Source organism: Rhinopithecus roxellana, chromosome 7, assembly GCF_007565055.1.
Source record: "Rhinopithecus roxellana isolate Shanxi Qingling chromosome 7, ASM756505v1, whole genome shotgun sequence".
NCBI classification, from domain to species: domain Eukaryota; kingdom Metazoa; phylum Chordata; class Mammalia; order Primates; family Cercopithecidae; genus Rhinopithecus; species Rhinopithecus roxellana.
In genome coordinates, this window is record NC_044555.1 from 96,553,997 (window position 1) to 96,576,698 (window position 22,702).

At 39.4% G+C, this 22,702-nt stretch overlaps 1 pseudogene; it reads left to right on the forward strand.

The window, feature by feature from the left end:
- Positions 1 to 3,503: 3,503 nt before the first annotated feature.
- Positions 3,504 to 21,519, forward strand: LOC104674402 (annotated as a pseudogene).
- Positions 21,520 to 22,702: the final 1,183 nt, after the last annotated feature.

Sequence of the window (22,702 nt, forward strand, 5' to 3'; positions counted from 1 at the left end):
AAGATCTAAAATCGACATCCTAACATCACAATTAAAAGAACTAGAGAAGCAAGAGCAAACACATTCAAAAGCTAGCAGAAGGCAAGAAATAACTAAGATCAGAGCAGAACTGAAGGAGATAGAGACACACACAAAAAAAAAATTTTAAAAACTCAAACAAATTTACAAGAAAAAAACAACCCCATCAAAAAGTGGGCAAAGGATATGAACAGACATTTCTCAAAAGAAGACATTCATACAGCCAACAGACACATGAAAAAATGCTCATCATCACTGGCCATCAGAGAAATGCAAATCAAAACCACAATGACATACCATCTCACACCAGTTAGAATGGCAATCATTAAAAAGTCAGGAAACAGGTGCTGGAGAGGATGTGGAGAAATAGGAACACTTTTACACTGTTGGTAGGATTGTAAACTAGTTCAACCATTATGGAAAACAGTATGGCGATTCCTCAAGGATCTAGAATTAGAAGTACCATATGACCCAGCCATCCCATTACTGGGTATATACCCAGAGGATTACAAATCATGCTGCCATAAAGACACATGCACACGTATGTTTATTGTGGCACTATTCACAATAGCAAAGACTTGGAATCAACTCAGATGTCCATCAGTGACAGACTGGATTAAGAAAATGTGGCACATATACACCATGGAATACTATGCAGCCATAAAAAAGGATGAGTTTGAGTCCTTTGTAGGGACATGGATGCAGCTGGAAACCATCATTCTCAGCAAACTATCGCAAGAACAGAACACCACACACTGCATGTTCTCACTCATAGGTGGGAACTGAACAATGACATCACTTGGACTCGGTAAGGGGAACATCACACACCGGGGCCTATCACGGGGAGGGGGGAGGGGGAGGGATTGCATTGGTAGTTATACCTGATGTAAATGATGAGTTGATGGGTGCTAACGAGTTGATGGGTGCAGCACACCAACATGGCACAAGTATACATATGTAACAAACCTGCACGTTATGCACATGTACCCTAGAACTTAAAGTATAATTAAAAAAAAAAAATCAGTGAATCCAGGAGCTGGTTTTTTGAACAGATCAACAAAATAGACCACTAGCAAGACTGATAAAAAAGAAACCCCTGTGGGAGGGAATTAATTCAAAGAGAACTACAAACCACTGCTCAATGAAATAAAAGAGGACACAAACAAATGGAAGAACATTCCATGCTTATGGATAGGAAGAATCAATATCATGAAAATGGCCATACTGCCCAAGGTTATTTATAGATTTAATGCCATCCCCATCAAGCTACCAATGACTTTCTTCACAGAATTGGAAAAAACTAAAGTTCATATGGAACGAAAAAAGAGCCCGCATTGCCAAGACAATCCTAAGCCAAAAGAACAAAGCTGGAGGCATCATGCTACCTGACTTCAAACTATACTACAGGGCTACAATAACCAAAACAGCATGGTACTGGTACCAAAACAGACATGTAGACCAATGGAACAGAACAGAGCCCTCAGAAATAATACCACACATCTACAACCATCTGATCTTTGAGAAACCTGACAAAAACAAGAAATGGGGAAAGGATTCCCTATTCAATAAATGGTGCTGGGAAAACTGGCTAGCCATATGTAGAAAGCTGAAACTGGATCCCTTCCTTACACCTTATACAAAAATTAATACAAGATGGATTAAAGGCTTAAATGTTAGAACTAAAACCATAAAAACCCTAGAAGAAAACCTAGGCAATACCATTCAGGACATAGGCATGGGCAAGGACTTCATGACTAAAACACCAAAAGCAGTGGCAACAAAAGCCAAAATAGACAAATGGGATCTAATTAAACTAAAGAGCTTCTGCACAGCAAAAGAAACTACCATCAGAGTGAACAGGCAACCTACAGAATGGGAGAAAATTTTTGCAATCTACCCATCTGACAAAGAGCTAATATCCAAAATCTACGAAGAACTTAAATTTACAAGAAAAAATCAACCCCATCAAAAAGTGGATAAAGGATATGAACAGACACTTCTCAAAAGAAGACATTTATGCAGCCAACAGACACATGAAAAGATGCCCATCATCACTGGCCATCAGAGAAGTGCAAATCAAAACCACAGTGAGATACCATCTCACACTAGTTAGAATGGTGATCATTAAAAAGTCAGGAAACAACAGGTGCTGGAGAGGATGTGGAGAAATAGGAATGCTTTCACACTGTTGATGGCAGTGTAAACTAGTCCAACCATTGTGGAAGACAGTGTGGCAATTCCTCAAGGATCTAGAACTAGAAATACCATTTGACCCAGCGATCCCATTACTGCATATATACCCAAAGGATTATAAATCATGCTGCTATGAAGACACATGCACCTGTATGTTTATTGGGACACTATTCACAATAGCAAAGACTTGGAACCAACCCAAATGTCCCTCAATGATAGACTGGATTAAGAAAATGTGGCCCATATACAGCATGGAATATTATGCAGCCATAAAAAAGGATGAGTTTATGTCCTTTGCAGGGACATGGATGCAACTGGAAGCCATCATTCTGAACAAACTATTGCAAGGACCGAAAACCAAACACTGCAAGTTCTCACTCATAGGTGGGAACTGAACAATGAGAACACATGGACACAAGGTGGGGAACATCACACACCAGGGCCTGTTGTGGGGTGGGGGGAGGGGGGAGGGATAGCATTAGGAGAAATACCTAATGTAAATGATGAGTTAATGGCTGCAGCACACCAACATGACACATGTATACATATGTAACAAACCTGCACGTTCTGCACATGTATCCTATAATTTAAAGTATAATAAAAATTAAATATATATATATATATATATATATATATATATATATGTCAACAGACTTTTTTGGAGGGGAAAGAGAAGAAGCAATAGCCAGCCAGGCATGGTGGCTCACGCCTGTATTCTTTACACTTTGTGAGGCTAAAGTGGGCGGATCACTTGAGCCCAGGAATTTGAGACCAGCCTGGGCAAAATAGCAAGACCACTGTCTCTACAAAAGTAAGTTAGCAGGGCACAGTGGTATATGCCTATAGGCCCAGCTACTCAGGAAGCTAAGTTGGGAGGATCACTTGAGCCCAGGAGCTCAAGGCTGTAGTGAGCCATGATTGCACAACTGCACTCCAGCATGGGCAACAGCAAGAGCTCATCTCCAATTTTAAAACAAAGTAATAGCTCTTAAAATTAAATATCATATTTTATCTCTTCAAAGATGCATGTATTTTTCACATTTTAACATCCCTGGAATTGGTATAGATCTTAAATTGATGCCATATCATAGTTGAGTCTCATTTCCCCTTTCTCACTGGTAAAGTAGTGGTGAGTCTTATAAACAAAGGCATCTTAGGAGTTTTGCCTAGATAAAAATGGCTAGGAATCTACTTAGGTCTAAATTTGTAGGCGTTAGTGGAAGTAAAAGGCTGTAAGCTTACAAGAGTAATGATTCATGACTCAAATTCTGTCACCATGCCATTTGTATTTCATGAGTAGCCCGTACGGCTGTAAGAGCCACAGACTTCTCAGTGAATTTGAGTCATGGTAACATTTTCATACTTTTTGGAAATCACCTAGTAATGTATAGTGTATCTATAAAGATAGTCCCAATAAGGTTCAAGGATAAGCACAGTGTTTGGAAAACGAGCAGGAAGTCAAAAGCCAAGAGGGTACTGTGAATTCTTTTCTGAAATTTTGATGAATTCACTATTTGCCTGAAATTGGGCAGGAAATTTGGTCGAAGGGGATTCCATTTACGGATTTTTGTTGTAAGCATGTGTTGTCCTTCCTGCCCTATGTGGGCTTTAACATAACCACATGTATTTAGGGGAAAATGGTAAGGCATTTTTGGCTTTTTGATTTTACGGTTGGCTCTGTATAATAAAAGTATTTCATCAAAACACTTGTTTCCATACTACTGTATTCTATTAATAAATGCTTACCTTTTGCCAAATGCAGCTTTCTTTACAAAGAGGTCTCGGTGACTCTCTGTCAGCTATGTAGGTCAGTCTAGCTTTCTAGGGAAGCAGTAAAAGGTAGAAAAATGTATTGTTGGAATAATATGTCAGATGGAGAGGTCTTAGGACACAACATAAATCTGGGATTGTGGTATATGTATTCTTTAGAAAGGTAGCTTTCAAAATTTTCATTATGACCCACAGTAAGAAGTATATTTTATATCACAACCCAGTATACAGATGCACAAATAAACCTATATATGTGGGGGTGTGCGTGTGTGTGTGTGAGTGTGTATAATGTCCAAAATAAAATGTTTACCACTTGTGGTGTGGTCCTTGCATTTTCTATTTCATTCTATCCTTTTTTTAAATGCTGATCATAAATTGCTCGATTGATTTTTTTACAACTTCCTAAGGGGTTGTACCATCAGTTTGAAAAACACAAAAATAGATCAAGCATATTTTCACTATCACTTTTGAGTAGGGGTATAGGGCTGGCTTCCAATAGGTAGTGCCATATGTCAGTGATGTCACCCTGACTTAGAAGTGACCAAAACCTTCTTTCTTCTTTCAGGTTTTTCATATTTGTTGAGGGCCATGAAGGGCAGCAGTGTTTGCCTCCCATTCTTTGGTTTGCGTGAGAAGTTCAGAGCTAAGAAAGCAAATGTTTACATTAGTCTTTAGGCAGAGTCTGGGAATAGAATGAGCGGCAATGAAAAGGAGTTGAAACGGAAGAAACTGTGCTATTTCAGATGTCCAAAGAAAGAAGTGAGAAGGCATTCTAGCAGAACCACTTTTGAACATGATCTGATATTATGTAAAGCTGTATTTTGATAAATATTAAATAAATTTCATGTGTTTTTTTCCTTTTCCTCCCTCCTTGAACACCCCAAACATCTACATATCAACTCCTCTTGTTTGACAAAGGCTGCGGTGGTCTCTAAGGTGTAATCCTGGTCCCAGACCCAAAGAAGAACTGTGTTCTAAGGCCGTTCTGCCCCTAATGTGTTTTGTGACTTGCACAATTCACTTACTCTGGGCCTCTCTCTTCAGCTATTGAATAGAGATACTATTTGTCCTATCTGGTCCACCAAGTGGTTGTGAGAATCAAAAAAGGCAACAAACGAAAATATTTAAGTGCCACATGCTGCACAAATACAATAGTTATAGTTTTTGGCTTGACGATTGGTTTCCTCCCTTCCCAAAATTCTGGTTTTCTTTATGGGTAAAATCAATTGAGAGTGACTGTTTCCTGCAGCCAGACACTCATTCTAAACCTTGCCCCTGACTTTACAAGATAGTTGTTAATCCAGCTCCGCAAAAAGTCTAGATTAGAGCTATAGAGATGGTTATTTTACTGTTTAAAACAAACAAACAAAAAAAGGGATTCAGGGCCCTAAAGGAAACAATGATAGTAATTTTACAAATGTATTTTCAAGTAGTCTTTCTGTAACCAGAAAAACAAAATTGACTGTAACATTATTCATCCCAATTCTCTTGCTCAAGGGCAGGAAATTGGCAATAGATGCCTGCAACACTTAACCAAGCCCAGGTACCACAGTCTGACTTGGAGACCTAAGCTGTCTGAGGTGACCAACAAGCACTTTGTTTTCCTGACTCTTTTGTGTTGTTTCTGAAAGAGCTTCTGGAAATGATTTTTCTAATGTACTAATCTGTCCATCTGCGGTATCCAGGATTCCTAATGGTCTGGGCTCAATCTCAGATCTAATAATTAATTGGCTTTGGATGTTGCTGAGGAGAAAAGACAAGCCTGGGAGAAGGGATGGAAGGAGTAATTAGCTGGGAGAAGGTGAGGGAGAAGGGTAAGTAGGGACAGTTGGGAAGGCACTGCTTTCCAAACAATTGAAAATAAAAGGAGAGGAAGACGGGAGAGAGAAATTAGGAAAAACAGCCTCCCCAGACAGGTAATTTATAATAACTGGGAGGAAAATGACAACTGCAGCCAAAAATATGTATACACTCACAAATCCCTGGAAGGCCAGTGGCAAAACTAGGAACTAGGAGACTTCCTACCTCCATGCCCCTTTCTCCCACCCTTCTTGGGCCCTATATTGCTATGCTCCCCAAGGCCCGCACTGTTGTAGACTCTAGACATAGCCTGCCCTCTTTTCAAATTCCTCAGGCCTCACCCTCTCCTTTCAAGCTAAATCTGTTAACGCATTACTGTGGAGGCAATAGGCTTTTATCTTGGGGTTGCATTTTGGCTGGAAGTATCTGGAACAATACCATAACTGAAAGGTATTAGTCTTGGTGTCAGAAAGGTTTGAACCAGAGCAACACCATCTTGAGCAGTGGCTGGGTAAAATGAGGCTGAAACCTGCTGGGATGCATTCGCAGGAGGTTAAAGCATTCTAAGTCACAGGATGAGATAAGAAGTCAGCACAAGATGCAGGTCATAAAGACCTTACTGATAAAGCAGTTTGCAGTAAAGAAGCCAGCCAAAACCCACCAAAATCAAGATGGCAACAAGAATGATCTCTGGTCCTCCTCACTGCTACACTCCCGGCACGATAGTTTACAAATTCCATGGCAATATCAGGAAGTTACCTTATATGGTCTAAAAAGGGGAGGCATGAATAATCTACCCATTGTTTAGCATAAAATTTAAAAATAACCATAAAAATGGGCAATCAACAGCCCTCAGGGCTGCTCTGCCTATGGAATAGCCATTCTTCTGTTCTTTTACTTTCCGAATAAACTTGCTTTCTCTCTGTGGACTCGCCTTGAATGCTTTATTGCATGAGATCTAATAACCCTCTTTTGGGGTCTGGATCTAGACCCCCTTTCTGGTAACACTGGCACTTCAGGCATATACTTTGTGTTTTAGGAACAGAAGGAGTTTGATTTGAGGATCAGAGGGACCTTTGGTGCCCTTCAAACTGTACCATGCAGAAAGCAAACTTCTATATATCATTTGTCATGAAAATATACATTAGCCCAACATATAGCCACCGAAATATCTCGCCAATTTTGCATCATTTTGACTTTTGTTCGCTGGAATAAATGGCTTGCATCCCACTGCTGCTCTCTCACCTAGTCGCTAGTGATCTGAGAACACCTCTAAACCCTGTTTCTGCCTCTTGCTTATTAGCCTGCAGAGCCCCTTCAGCAGCAGCCTAGGAAATCTAGGAAGTATTGTGGTGTGGGATAATGGGTTTGGGCTCTGGAGTCAGACCTGGAGGTGAAATTCAGACCTGTCAGTTGCAGGCTGTGTGATCCTTTAGCAAGTTACTAATCTGCCAGGGCCTCTGTTTGCTCATCTATAAAAGGGAGATGACCTCACAATAACCTTAGGAAATAGGTACTATTATCATTACCATTTTTCAAACGAGGAAATCGAGGCTCAGAGAAATAGTCACTTGTCCAAGTTCACTAAGCGGCAGAATCAGGATTCAAAACTAGACCTTTTTGATTCTTAACCACTTGATATTAAAAGTACAGGCAGTTCACAAATGGTAGTGATTACTAAAATTGTTGTGTTGTACATGCTTAGAGCCAAAATCGAAGGAGATTTAGCTGCCCATACACCCAGTGTATATATGTATGTTCACTCATCATATGTCTTGGCAGCATCTTATTTCCTTATTCCCCTGACTGGGTAAACATGGAAAAGAAGCATATTCAAACATGTGTGTGTGTGTGTGTATCTATATATAGTAACTGAAGGTGAAGCTTGGGCTAATATCTGGAGGAAAAAATACAACAGCACAGGTGAGAGCTTCTCTCACCCCTGCTCCTTGTGGGGCAGAGTGAACTAGCCCAAGTTGCACACCCTGTCGTAGAGGTGTCACAAAGTGACACCTTGCATTAATGCTGATCTGCTTATATACACCCATGCTGGCCTTTTCCTGGTGGCTAGAAAGAGTTAGACGTTGTGGCAGCTGTGGACACTGCTCAATTCTCCCTTCAAGCAGGAACGTACCTTTTGTCTGTGAGCAGGGAAGTTAGCTGAGAACTTCTAGCTGTAGCACATACAGGATTTGCACTATATTTGAACCAATGCCATGGTCTTCCAGGGCAGCCTGTAGTCAATGACTGAGCACAGTAAATGTACTCAAGTCTGGCCATTTCAGTCCAGTGTGGGGCTTCTCTCATGGGACATCTTCGCTGCACACTCTCTCTTGGATTGGGTGAGACTTTGTCAGAGCCACATCACAGCCTGCCTAATTCTGCTTTTGTCCTTCTTTCCCTTCACAAGTGTCAGATACACATCAAGGTCTGATGCTTTCCTGTCCAACACTGCCTCCTTTTTTATCTTTCACAGATATTAACTATCCCCCAATAAAGCTCTTTGATTCCTAACTCTATCTCAATATCTGCTTACCGCTAGAGAACAAGAACTGACCCATGGGTTTTTGTTGCCTGTCCTTTGCTGAATTGAAGCACTGATCAATATCGAGAGTGAGCGGAAAGTGAGAGCCTGGTGGCTTCTCAGGCAGCTATCCTACTAACCTGCTTGGCCGTTACCATGGAAACATACACAGGGAAGGAGGAAAAAAAAAAAAAAAACCAGGAGACAGGGACTCATGGCAAAACCTCACAGCCAGGCTGTGGGAGAGGCTTCCCAGCCACTTGGACAGAAGGCTTGGAGTCACAGCCAATTGCATTTGGCCTTTTAAGGGCTGGAGTTGAGGATGGAATGGAGAGACACTTAAGCTGCCCAGGCCTGAGATATGGCGACAGGGAATAGAGGATAGAGGGGAATGCTGGGTAATAGGAGTATATGGCCCACATTGCACTATTAGTATTCACTAAGGAACCCCAGCTTCCTAGCATCTTCTCATCCTGGTAGCAAAATCCGCACTTAACCAGTACTTTCCAAACAGAAGCTGACCTGCTAAAGATTTCTGTATACTCTGGCCTTCTGGCCCATCCTACCTCCCACTCTTGCCTTTGTGTGTCTTTGAATCATTGCTCCAGAACAGAGATTCTGAATCTGGTCTGGGGTCTATACAACTGCTGGAACTTCCAGAGGGTGGTCTGTGATTCCCCCAAGGAAATTTTACAAATACTTATCTGGGAACAAGGGCCATAACTTTCATTGGAGATTAGGAACTTTGGGTTCAGGGAAAGTGAGTCCATTTTTATGGATTAAGTAGGCAGTACTGGCACACAGTAGGTGCCCAAAAACTTGTTACATAGATGAATGCATGACTAGAAAGAAGAAAATCAAGGTAGAAAAAATTAATTTAAGTGAGATAAGACATAAAACACTTAACACAGTACCTGACTCATGGTACTTGACACATGGTCAGTCTTTTCAACGAAATTCTAGTACTCCAGGCTGACTAAACAGTAAGGTACTTAACCATTTTTGTCATTGGATATACCAATTTTTCTCCATTTTTTCTTATACACTGAGACACTGAACATCTTTGTACACATATTTTTGCACACATGTGAGAACATACCTAGAGGATAAAGTTCTAGAAGTGCAATTGCTGGATTAAAGGATAAGAACTTTTAAAATCTTGATTAAAACCACCAAATTTTCCTCCAAAAAGGCTCTACCATTTCATACTCCCACAAAACGTATATGAGTGCTCATTTACCCACACTGTACTTATTAATTTTTAGAAAGTTGCCAAACTCATGAATGAAAAAACATCATTGTGTTTTAGTTTACATTTCTTTAATTTTTAGAAAATATAACTCCTAAATGTATGCTTCAGTTATGACCTCCAAACTTCTACTGTAAATCAACTGCCTGCTCAAATGCCTGACAACTCTAATTTAATTTAATCAAAATCCTAAATTGGAGGAATTTTTAAAAGGTAGAACTAAAATATGGACAACAATAACATTTAAGATAGGAGAGCGTTAACATGTCCAAACTGACCTGATCTTATCCTCAAACCTGCTCAACCTATGCATTATCCAATCTCTGAAAATGGCAACTCCATTCTTCCAATTGCTCAGGCCAAAAACCTGGAACCATCCTGGACTCCACCCTTTCTGTCACACCCACAGATTCAGACACTTCTCACTACCTCCACCAATACCACCCTGGTTTAAACCACTATCATCTTTTGACTGCATTATTGTTCAAGCTTCCTACATGATCTTCCTGATCCCATGCTAACTGTCCCCAACCAACCCCAGTCTATTCCAAGTATAACAGCAAGAGTGTTTCTTTAAAAACCACGATTCAGATCACAGCAATCCTCTACTCAAAAACCCCCAATGCCTTTCCATCTCATTTTAAATAAAAGGTAAAGTATTTTCAGTGGCTTGCAAGGTCCCCACTGTTTGGCCTCTGCTGACTCTCTGCAACTGATCTTTCTCATGCTCACTCAACTCCAGCTGCTTGTCCTTTTTGCTGAATGTGGACCACTCTAGGAAAGACACCTACTTATGGCCTTTGCCCCTACTCACAAGGCTGTTCCACCAGGTATCTTCCTTCATGCCTCATCCTCACACTTCAGTCCTTTTCTGCTCAAATGTCATATAATCAGAGATCCTCTCTACCTATCCTTGCTAAGGTAGCACATCATTCAGCACTCTCTATCCCCCTACTTTGCTTATTTATTTTGTTATAAAGCACTTTTCACCACTAGTATGTATCTTAATTTTTGCTATTTGTCTAAACCCACCAGAATGTAAATTCCAAGAAGGTGAGAATTTTGTATATATCATTCACGACAGAATCCCGAGCACCTGTTACAGTGCTTGGCATGTAGTAACTGCTCATTAAATACTTGTTGAAAAAATGAATGACCAAGATTAAGCATTAGTGAGGATGACCATCTGTAGTACTTCGTCTGTGAACTGCCATTTCATGTCCTTTGCCTGTTTTTCCACCGAAGTTCTTTTTTATTTCTTATTGATTTTTGTAGGAGACTTTTAGAGAAAGTGAATTTTTTTTTTTTTTTTTTTTTTTTTTTTTGAGACGGAGTCTCGCCCTGTTGCCTGGGCTGGAGTGCAGTGGCCGGATCTTAGCTCACTGCAAGCTCCGCCTCCCAGGTTTACGCCATTCTCCTGCCTCAGCCTCCGAGTAGCTGGGACTACAGAGGCCCGCCACCTCGTCCGGCTAGTTTTTTGTATTTTCTAGTAGAGACGTGATTTCACCGTGTTAGCCAGGATGGTCTCGATCTCCTGACCTCGTGATCCACTCGTCTCGGCCTCCCAAAGTGCTGGGATTACAGGCTTGAGCCACCGCGCCCGGCGAGAAAGTGGATATTAATGCTTTGTTACCTGTTATAAATATTTTCTTTTTGTCACTTGCCTTTTTATTTTGTTTTTACTTTTGTCTATTGTAATGATTAATTTTCTGTGTCAATGTGACTAGGTTAAGGGATACCCAGATAGCTGGTAAAACATTGATCCTGCGTATGTCTTTGAGGGTGTTTCTAGAAGATAGTAGCATTTGAGTCAGTAGATTCAGTAAAGAAGATGCACCCTCACCCTCATCATCCAATCCATCGAGGGTCCAGAGAGAACAAACAAGTGGAGTAAGGGAAAATTCACTCTGTCTTCTTGAGCTGGAACATCCGTCTTCTCCTGCCGTTGGACATCAGAGCTTCTGGTTCTTAGGACTTTGGATTCAGCCTGAATCACACCACCATCTCTCCTATTTCTCCAGCTTGCAGATGGCAGATCATGGAACTTCTCGGCTTCCATAATCATGTGAGCCAATTCCCATAATAAATTCCCTATTCTCTATTTATCTATTTCTCTCTCTCTCTCTCTCTCTCTCTCTCTCTCTAGCTATCTATCTATATCCTATTGGTCCTGTTTCTCTGGAGAACCGTAATACAGCTGTGCAGCTATTTTATGATTTTTATCTGTTCCTGCTTGGCATTTTTTTTGTTTATAACTACTGGTGTTCATGGAAAGCTTAACACAGTATTCCCTACCCCAAAGTTACAAATATATGCTCTCATATTTTCAAGTACTTACATAGGTTTGGAGATATTTGTTTTCCTCAAGCTTTTATAAAATCTTAGATTTATAAAACAAAATCTTAGCTTTTTTTTTTCATTAGATATATGCTGTCAAGCAGAGATCTAAGTTTATTTTGCACTTCTATCTTCTACATCTGTATGCCTGTGACCCTTAGGAAAACGTATGTGGGACCCACAGACATAACTGGGCAGCAAGCACTGAGTTCATCATTCCTATAATGGACCTTCCTATCAGTTGATGTGGTGAGAAAAGTAAAATACCTTTGCCTACCACCACCCCCTTCTGGAGCCAGATGAGAAACCAAGGGATTAGGGAGCAAAGGTACCATTAGTTCCTTCATTCTCAGTCAATGTTGAAAAGCTTTTCTGAACAGAGGAGGGGCAAATGCATTCTTAGCATAACATATACTTGCAATAGTTTGGATGTGGTGTGTCCCTGCCAAAACTCATACTGAAATTTGATCTCCAATGTGTTAGGAGGTGGGGCCTGTTGGGAGCTGTGGGGGTCATGAGAGTGAATAAATCCCTTATGAAGAGATTAAGACGAACTAATGAATTAGTTCGTGTGAAAGTGGGTAGCTAATGTGAAATATGATATACAAATGGTATCACTCTGGTTCAGAGCTCTAAAATTGAGTTGGGAAGCCATTCTCAGAAGGACTACCTATACAACCTGCAACCTTGCAAAATAGGAACTTGCCTTGAACTTTGAACTGGGCTAAACCGCCACCACAACAGCATCCTGGAAAACGGCTGAATTTTGCCAGTGCTGCAACTCCTGAACAGTGACAACTAATGAACTATAGGCTCATTTACAGAGCCAGCCACCTCCACCAATGATACTTATTTCAAAACAACTTCTGTAATCACCCTGAGCATCCTTTTAAAAATTGCTACTCTGCTTCCTCCCTTTGGCAGATAATTTGGCTTCTAGCTGAATTTGTGTCTCCCAAATTGCAATTCCTAATGCCTAATAAATGTTTTGTTTTGCTGCGTTGCAGTCGGTTCTTTTGCCTCTTCTTGGTTGACGTTAAATGGTGTCAGAAGTGGGATATGATGTTACTCACTCACTGTGCATTCTGGTACTGCCACAGATTTAAGCACTGTACCTGCAGGAACTCATTGTGTTCCATCACCTCCCTGACAGCTCCATACTCTGTTAGTGAGTCCCCTCTTTTCCCTGACACTCCTAACTTGGTTTGAGGTTCATATCTTTATTGAGTGTTCTTTGTTGCCAGCTGTCCACAAAGGAAATTTTCCCCTTGTGGTGAGTATTCATGAGGGCTTTTGCTTCTAAGAGTATAGGTGCTGAGTCACCCCTTTCTGGGAATCTGTCGGTTTTTTGGTGCAAAAATTACAGTGCTTCATCTTGTGAATTTCTTTCCTGATGGACAAATACAACTGAAAGTGATCTGGAATTACAATGGCCAACCTGGTGATCTTTTGAATTTCTACAATACATTTTCTTCCGCAATTAGGAGGGCTAAAAGAAATGACCAAATAGCCTAAATAGGATGTCTGCTTTAATTTGGTACCTTGAGGCATCTAAAAGATTCTGGGAATCCAAACTAGTGTCTCTAAAAGATAACAATGCCAAATTAATTCAAAGACTAAATTAGAAAAAACCCAGAAGCTTCTAAAAATGAAACAAATCTGGAAATGAGCACTCCTCTATTTGTCTTTGTCTTGTGTCTCTTTCCCCTCCTAGCCCTAGCTATTCCATTTCACTGTCATTCTTAGCATCCTTTTTGCTTATATGGTAAAAACTTATTCTAAACCTGAGCAATTCCTCCTGGGCTTTCCATAAAGAGATTTATTGGATTGAGTCACTATTGGAATAAATATACCATTGGAAATTCTAATCATCAGTGGCCAAAAGATGGATCCTTTTAGAGATCTTTCATTCTAAACAGTTACTTTATTTGTATATATGGGAGGATAAAATTTCTTTTAAAGGACATATAATAGTGTCATGCCTAGCCTTAGAAATTTTCTTGACTAAATTAAAGGGCAATCCTAAATCAAAGTTAAAATCTTTTGTATGCTCAAACTGTCTGCTTTGGAGCCCATGCAGGATTTACTTCCCCATCCCCACCATCCCCAAAAAAACACTTTACCCTATGGTCTAGGGCTGGGATTTGATGCTCTCACTGCCAAGTCCCAGGTTCGATTCCCAGTCAAGGAATCAGTCTCTGCTGATTAAACGCAAGAAAAGAAACATTCATTGGAAAATTGATTTGATATTTATGTGACTCTTAACTTTTTGGGGTATTCATTTGTTATTGATCCTCTTCCCTCCCATGAACTTCTTTTAAGTTCTTGTCTTACCAACTTTCTCTTTTAATCCTTCATCTGTGGGTACATGGGATGGTCAGCTTTTGTGTGTAGACAGTCAGCTGAGAAGCTGAGATGTTAGAGAATATTTTTGGACACAAATGTGGGTTGTATCCCATTTGTGGCTAGCAAAACTGTCCTTTCTTTGAGCTGTCTTCAGGATGGTTCTGAGTCTTGTGAGGAATACTTTGCATTTGGAAATGCCTCATGTGTCCTTGGTTAGGTCATATCCTTGGTTAAAGCTTTTTGGTTTTGGTGAGTCATTTGAATATCACCTTTGAGGGAAAAAAGTTCAAAAGCCAGTAATATTGACTGTTTGTCCTGGATGAAATCTGAGAAGATATTTGAAAAGATACCCTTTTTATAGGAACACTATAGTCAGAAATCGGCTAAATTAAAAGTGGATGTTCAGGCTATAATATTTTTAAAGGCCTTTCTGCTTTTTCTCGTTTAGATTCTGTTTTTGGGAATTTTTTCAGGCAACTGAAATCCCCTTTTCAATGATATGTTTGGTCCTTCTGTTTGCTCCCTTTCTTGTTGGCATGATTTTTGCTGAGAAAAAAATGTAAAACTTCATTGGTCTTTCTGGGAAACTTAAAATTGGCTCCCCAAATTGGCTCCGCTAGGACTACTTGTTCCATTTCCTTCCACTTCTCCTCCTTCTTCCTTTTTGTCATCTTCAATTCCACATAACAAAATCTAGAGGAGACTTCTAGCAGCCCTAAAACCCCATTAAAAGGTGCACAGAGAAAGGTGCCACACAACTCCTTTTTAAGATCTTCTGTTTTCTTTATGGAGCCCCAAGAGTCATGGACAGGTTCCTTTCAGATCTCAAGCTCTGGTCTCTTTTGCATTCAGTTCCCTGATCTCTCTGGTTTTGGGGGGGTACCAAGGATTAGTTTATGCTGTGAGAGAAAACTTGACCTATGTGTGTTTGATGACTGGTGGGTCACTAGCAAAGGCTGCAGTTTTGAAGGTGGCTGACAGTGGTTATTTACAATGAATGGTTATTACTGCACAGGCTACTCATGGTTTTTTTTTTTTTTTTGCATGTTTAAATTTTTTTAAAAAATGTGGTTTGCACATTTGCAGGCCATGAGAACATTTTCCTCTGAGGGATGACACCTGTGGTGAATGGGCTGATCACAGAGTGGGCTAATGAGTCTTGGGTCTCCCACCACCTTCTGGAAATGTCTTTGCAGCAAAGTACACTGTGGAAGCCTTGCGCAGCCCAGTCCTGTAGTGTTTCTCTATTATGGAGGACAAAGGATTCAGTGTAAAAATGGGATCCTTGATTTTGGGGGATCTGGATGCTCTGCCTTTCAACTGCTCCTGCTTTTCATATACATAAGTGTTAGGCCGTGGAAAGTGCAAATGTTTTGTTGGCCCTATTCTTTAATGGCTCTGCCCTGAGCTCAGTGGTCCAGATGAAAAAGAGACTAAATTAGAAGCCACCTATCTAAAAATATTAGTCTTCAAAATATGGCTTTCTGGCATTTAACTGGTTATTTTGAAAAGGTTTCTGAATTTTCCTAGGCTCATTTGTATAATCCTATGGTTAATTCCTATTTATTTTGTGTTACATTGGTATCCGTTTTTAATCTTTCTCTAACACACCCAAACTCTTTCTTGAAAATGCTTAAATTCTCTTCCTGTGCTTTGAGATGTAAATTTTCTACCCTCTTTTCTCTAAAACTCAGTAAAAGCTTTGGCCGTGTGGGACAGATAAACTTCAACTTGTTCCATTTACAGAGGCACAATTTAATCCAACTTTCTTTTTAAACTAGTGAATTTCACCTGTCGCGTGACAAATATTTTACAATCAAAGCTATATAATGTTTATATTTTATGTATGCGTGTGTACGTGTCTGTGTTTGTATATTGAATAAATGATTCTAAATTTACTTATAAATAAATGAGTACTTATAAATTAAATAACTAGGCCATATGCTTTTTGAATTCACGTGACTTTAGTAATTTTTAGTAAATAAAACTAGTTTAAAAATTGTTGGTAAAATAAAATAGAAATGTCTTCAGAATTTTAGATATATTCACCTGAGTCTACCACTCAAACAAATGTATGCCATCTCTACTAGATCTTTTAAGGTCATAAAAATCTTGCTTCCGTGATCATTTAGAGGCTTGCTTGATTTGTCTGTGAGCTAAAGCTATAATGGGAGGGTGATGGACCTCCCTAAAGCCTTGTGCACATCTTTCTGTAAACTTACGTCTTTCATTTTCAGCCTTTAAATACTGGGGTCTAGACAGGTGGCCATGGTGAGGCTGGAAGACATAGGTATGTCCACAGTGCCTAGGCCACAAGCTGCAGAGCAGAGCCAAGCCCAATATGGTCTCATCCTCCCTGGCCCAGCTGTGCCCCCTGGCCATGCTGGGAAGGGTCAGATCCTTCAGGCATTGTCTTCACAGCTCTGTCCTCTGTCCTGGGCTCTGCACCTGATGTATAACATTAAAATTACTTAACTCCTATGTTTTACTCTAGAAATTTGGGTTACCGAAAGTTAAAATTATAGTTAATATATGTAATTAAAACTACTGGATATAAGAGAAACAATTCTGTACACAGACTGCGTAAGAAAAGTAGGATGTGTTTTGGTAAGAAAGTTCATAAGAAAGACAAGTGGATGTGTTTTTTCTTAAAGGAAAAGTAATCTTTGTCTAGTTTAAAGGTGAATTAGGCCGGGCGCGGTGGCTCAAGCCTGTAATCCCAGCACTTTGGGAGGCCGAGACGGGCGGATCATGAGGTCAGGAGATCGAGACCATCCTGGCTAACACGGTGAAACCCCGTCTCTACTAAAAAATACAAAAAACTAGCGGGGCGAGGTGGCGGGCGCCTGTAGTCCCAGCTACTCGGAGGCTGAGGCAGGAGAATGGCATAAACCCGGGAGGCGGAGCTTGCAGTGAGCTGAGAACCGGCCACTGCACTCCAGCCGGGGCGACAGAGCGAGACTCCGTCTAAAAAAAAAAAAAAAAAAAAAAAAAAAAAAAAAAAGTGAATTAAAGGTTGTTTTTGTTGAAGGAATAAAAAAGAATGATAGATATAACTGAATGGTTATAGAAAGTTGAGGAAAGAGAGAGAATGAAAAAACTTGTAAGAGTTTATAAAAGTGTTGTGGAAATCTTATGTGGTCAGTCTAAGATTGGATGAATTTGTTTATAGGATTTTAGTAAAATTAGCTTTAGTATTAATAATACACCAATGCAAAGGTAGAATTTGATTTTCTCTTTTGAACAATATTTTTGTTTAGTAATAATAAGAAACAGTAATAGACCAGTTCAACTTTTGAGTAAATTGCAAAAAAGAGAGGAGTTTGCCTCATGCTGTCTTTATTAGGTCATTTGATTATTTAGAAAACTGTTTTCTGTCAAAGAGTAAAAGTTTTTAGCTTTGTGAAACCTTTTAATTATCACTCTGGCTAAATGAATGACTGTTATTTTACAGTGATCTGTGATCTTCTTCTGATATCAAGTATTTTAAATCTTTGATATTTGACAGACTTCCCAAAATGAAATTTAAAATTCTAAATTAAGTCTTTTTGACTTTAAACAAACTTTTAGACATTTTTAAAAGCTCCTCTGAGAAAGAGTTCAACACCAGTCTGGCCAAAATGGTGAAACCCTGTCTCTACTAAAAAATACAAAAATTAGCTGGGCGTGGTGGCACGCGCCTATAGTCCCAGCTACTCGGGAGGCTGAGGCAGGAGAATCTCTGGAACCCGGGAGGCAGAGGTTGCAGTGAGCCAAGATCATACCACTTCACTCCAGCCTGAGTAGCAGAGCAAGACTCTGACTCAAAAAAAAAAAAAAAAAAAAAAAAAAATCCTCTGAGAGTTCAAGAAAACATATTAGGCTTATTTCGTATGTTAAAATCAAGTGGAAATCATTGTCCAATAAGAAATGGTGTTTAACTTTGAGTTCTGTTTGTAGGGATGTTATTAATATGTGTTCCAAAATTGTGTGAGATTCAAAAAATCTGATATGTCCTCGTAAATTTCTGTATTCTGATGCTCTTTTTCTAAAAGGTCTTTGCAAATCTTAAAGTATTGTGTCTTCAAGGAGGTTCATGGAAGATGGTCTGACAGATACTCTGAAATACAGAACTCTGCTTATGACATTGAAATTATTCAACTGTACTGGGTAAAATTGTTTTAAAAACTCTAATTTAAAAAGTTGCATTCATAAAATTGGTAACCCAACATTAAGCAGAACAAGAATTAAACTGATGAAGGACTGAAATGATTTTTATGACTTGTTGCTAGAACCATTGCTAAATCTTTTTATGGTTTTGTTTTCCAGAGTTAAGAAATATTTTTCCCTCTTACGCTATTTTTACCTTATATCAATGGATAATGTACACTTTTGTGAACAAAATTGAGACATTTACCTTTCTCTTTACCTGATTTATCTAGAATTCACACATTATTCATGAGTATTTTTATTTTATGGCAATATAGTTGTCTGCCTAAGTTCAATAAGAATCTGTTTTCTTCTGTGACAGGATACAATTGAGACACTGGTTATTTTACCAAGGTTTTGACTGGAATATCATATTTTTTAATGTGACCAGACTGCTTTGAGAAATTGAGATTGACTTTAAAGCCAATAGATGTGGAAAAAGACTGGCCTGGTACCTTGTCTGCACGTCCCCCTACAGGGTTCCTGACCTTTCAGTATTTAAAGAATGTCACTTTCTGATAGGTCCAGAAACCTCAAGGCATTTTGACAACTCTAACAAGAGAAGAATTCAGCTGGGTGTGGTGGCTCATGCCTGTAATCCCAGCACTTTGGGAGGCTAAGGTCGGTGAGTTGCTTGAGCCCAGGAGTTTGAGACCAGCCTAGGCAACATGGCAAAACCCTGTCTCTACAAAAAATTACAAAAATTAGCTAGGTGTGGTGGCATGCACCTGTGAACCCAGCTACTCTGGAGGCTGAGGTGGGAGAATCACCTGAGCCAGGGAGGTCAAGGCTACAGTGAGCTGTGATCTTGCCACCGCACTCCAGCCTGGGTGACAGAGTGAGACCCTGTCTCAAAAAAATATTAAAAAAAGAGAATTCACCCAATTCATACAAGTATTACAAGCACAAGTCTGATGGTGAATCCTTAGCTTGGCTTCCTACACTTAAGCTTTTAAAAATCAAATCTGGTATTTCCTACTTTTTAAAGTTTTGGGAGTAGGAAGGAAGAGCCTCCTGGGAAGGTGATGACTCAACTGTCCCACTGAGAATGAGAAATAGGTATAGTTTTGGATGTGAAAAAGGTCCAAAAGCCCATGTCTTGCATAAAGCCATAAATAGAAAGGGGGAGAGAGTCCACAGTGTGTTTGGAGAACTCAAGTAGTTAAATTTAAGGTGCTACAAAACAGTAGCAAAAGAAGTGGGTAGAGACTTTGTAAGCAAAAGCCAGATTGTAAAGGACCTTATATTAATATATCATGACCAAGCAGTGGGAAGAGCTCTGTTATCAATGCAATGTTGTGGGATAAAGTTCTCACTAGTGGGATTGGCCATATAACCAACTGCTTCCTAAGTGTTGAAGGAACCGATGGAGATAAAGCCTATCTTATGACAGAAGGATCAGATGATAAAAGAGTGTAAAGACAGTTAATCATGCCCTTCACATGAACAAAAACTTGAAAGCTGGCTATCTTGTACATGTGTTTTGGCCAAAAGCAAAATGTGCCCTCTTGAGAGATTACCTGGTGTTGGTAGACAGTCCAGGCACAGATGTTACTACAGAGCTGGATAGCTGGCTTGATAAGTTTTGCCTAGATGCTGATGTCTTCGTTTTGGTTGCCAACTCTGAATCAACACTAATGAATACAGAAAAACAATTTTTCACAACCTGAATGAGTGGCTTTCCAAGCCTAATATTTTCATTCTCAATAATCATTGGGATACTTCTGCATCAGAGCCAGAATATATGGAAGATGTGGGGCACGTGCCGAAGGATTTCAGGCAAGATTACAGGAATTTCAGAATTTTGAACAAATCTTTGAGGAGTGTATCTTATAGTCAGCAGTGAAAACAAAGTTTGAACAGCACACTATCAGAGCTAAACAGATACTAGCTATCTATTTTTGTGAATAATATTATCTATGTTTGTGAAAAAACATAATGGATTCAATAAACATGGCAGCTGAATAGAAAAGGCATTATGCAGCGGAAGAGAGGGAAGACTAAATTGATAGACTGGACTTTATCTGAAACCAGATGAACCTTTTAACACTAGATGCTAAGAAAAAAACCAAGGAGGTCACTGAGGAGGTGGCAAACAAAGTTTCATGTGCAATGACAGATGAAATTTGTTGACTGTCTGTTTTGGTTGGTGAATTTTGTTCAGAGTTTCATCCTACTCCAGATGTATTAAAAATATATAAAAGTGAATTAAGCATATAGAGGATGGTATGGGAAGAAATTTGGCTGATCGATGCACCAATGAAGTAAACACCTTAGTGCTTCAGTTCCAGCAAGAAATTATTGAAAATTTGAAGCCATTACCTCCAGCTGGTATACAGGATAAACTACATCCACTGATCCCTTGCAAGAAATCTGATCTCAGTTATAATCTAAATTACTATAAGTTATGTTCAGATTTTCAAGAAGATACTGTGTTTCACTTTTCCCTGGGCTGGTCTTCCCTTGCACCTCGATTTTTGGGCCCTAGAAATGCTCAAATGGTGCTCCTAGGATTATCAGAGCCTATCTTTCAGCTCCCTAGATCTTTAGCTTCTACTCCCACTGCTCCTACCAGTCCAGCAATGCCAGATAGTCATGAGGAAGAACTCATGATTACATTGGTAACAGGATTGGCTTCTCTTACATCTAGAACTTCCACGGGCATCGATATTGTTGGAGAAGTGATTTGGAAAACTATAGGCTGGAAACTCATATCTGTTTCAATAACTATGTATGGAGCTTTGTATCTTTATGAAAGACTGTCCTGGACCACCCATGCCAAGGAGAGAGCCTTTAAACAGCAGTTTGTAAACTTTGCAACTGAAAAACTGAAGATGATTGTTAGCTCCATGAGTGCAAACTGCATTACCAAGTAAAACAACAAATGGCTACCACTTTTGCTCACCTGTGCCAACAAATTGATATTACTCAAAGACAACTGGAAGAAGAAATTGCTAGATTACCCAAAGGAATAGATCAGTTGGAGAAAATACAAAACAATTTAAAGCTCTTGAGAAATAAAGCTGTTCAACTTGAAAATGAGCTGGAGAATTTTACTAAGCAGTTTTTACCTTCACACAATGAGGAATCCTAACAATAGAGATTGCTTTGGGGACCATGATAGGAGGAAACGAAACTTGTAAGATCAGGACAGTTGTTGTTTTTATGAAATGACTTCAAATATGAATTTTACTAACTGTACCTAAATAGCAAAGCCCTATGTAGATTCTGGTAATGATCTGTCTCAGTGTATTTGTATTTTTGAAGAGTGTTATGTCCTTAGTTTTAATTTTGGGTAAAGAAAAAACTAAAATATGGAATTAGTTACAAGCAATAGTACCAACTTATGTGACCCCTGAGAGGTAGGACTGTGAGCTCTTAATTTGTTTTAGATTCTGAAAAACTCTACTTCCTGGCATCCAGGAGTTAGAGATTGAGCTTTTCATCTTCTTTCTCAAAACTAATTTTTGATGCTTTCTTTCCTGGGAATAGTCACTTTTTAATTTTATTTAATAAACTGCATTGCTGGAACCACACACAAAAAAGTTTCAGCAAAGCCAACTTAAAAGGAACATATATGACTAATCATTATTTTTGCTATACTTTATGCAAATCAGGCCAAGTATGGTAAGACCAAAAGTTATTTTGCAAATAACTTGGCCCTACTATGATTCATCTTTGGTAAAAGTGGGGAACTGAAGAGAGAAAAGATATGCTTCAGAAGAAAACTATAGAACATCTGTTATTAGATTCTAACCCTGACCATTATTTTTTTGAGTTTTTATTATTTGCATACAATTTAGACTGAATCTTGAATTATTTCCTGGCTACAGGTCTCCAAACTAACAGTGTCACATTGTTCTTCCATTTTTCCAATTGAAACACACTGAAATTGCTACTAGGTTTGTTTTTAGGATCTGCAAACTGAAGTTCATGTATAAATGACCTTGACATACAAACTGCAGACCAGAAAATTCTTTCATATTGCCACTGCCTATTTCCACTTTATTTGAGGGTTTTTCAAGTGTAACATCTAGACACCTCAACTGACTGCTCTACAGACTCCAAGGAAACTGGTTTATAGACTATTCCAAACAATAGCTGTTGTTTTTCTTCTGTTGAGAGCCTGCTTGCAATGCCATCTCCTGAAACGAGACATGACTGTTTAAGTGGACTGGCCTCTTCCAAGAAATAGAGGACTAGTTTAATGGGATCCTTTGTCATTCAGCTATTGACTCAATTTTTTTCTCCACAGACACCAACTCAGATTTTAGTGT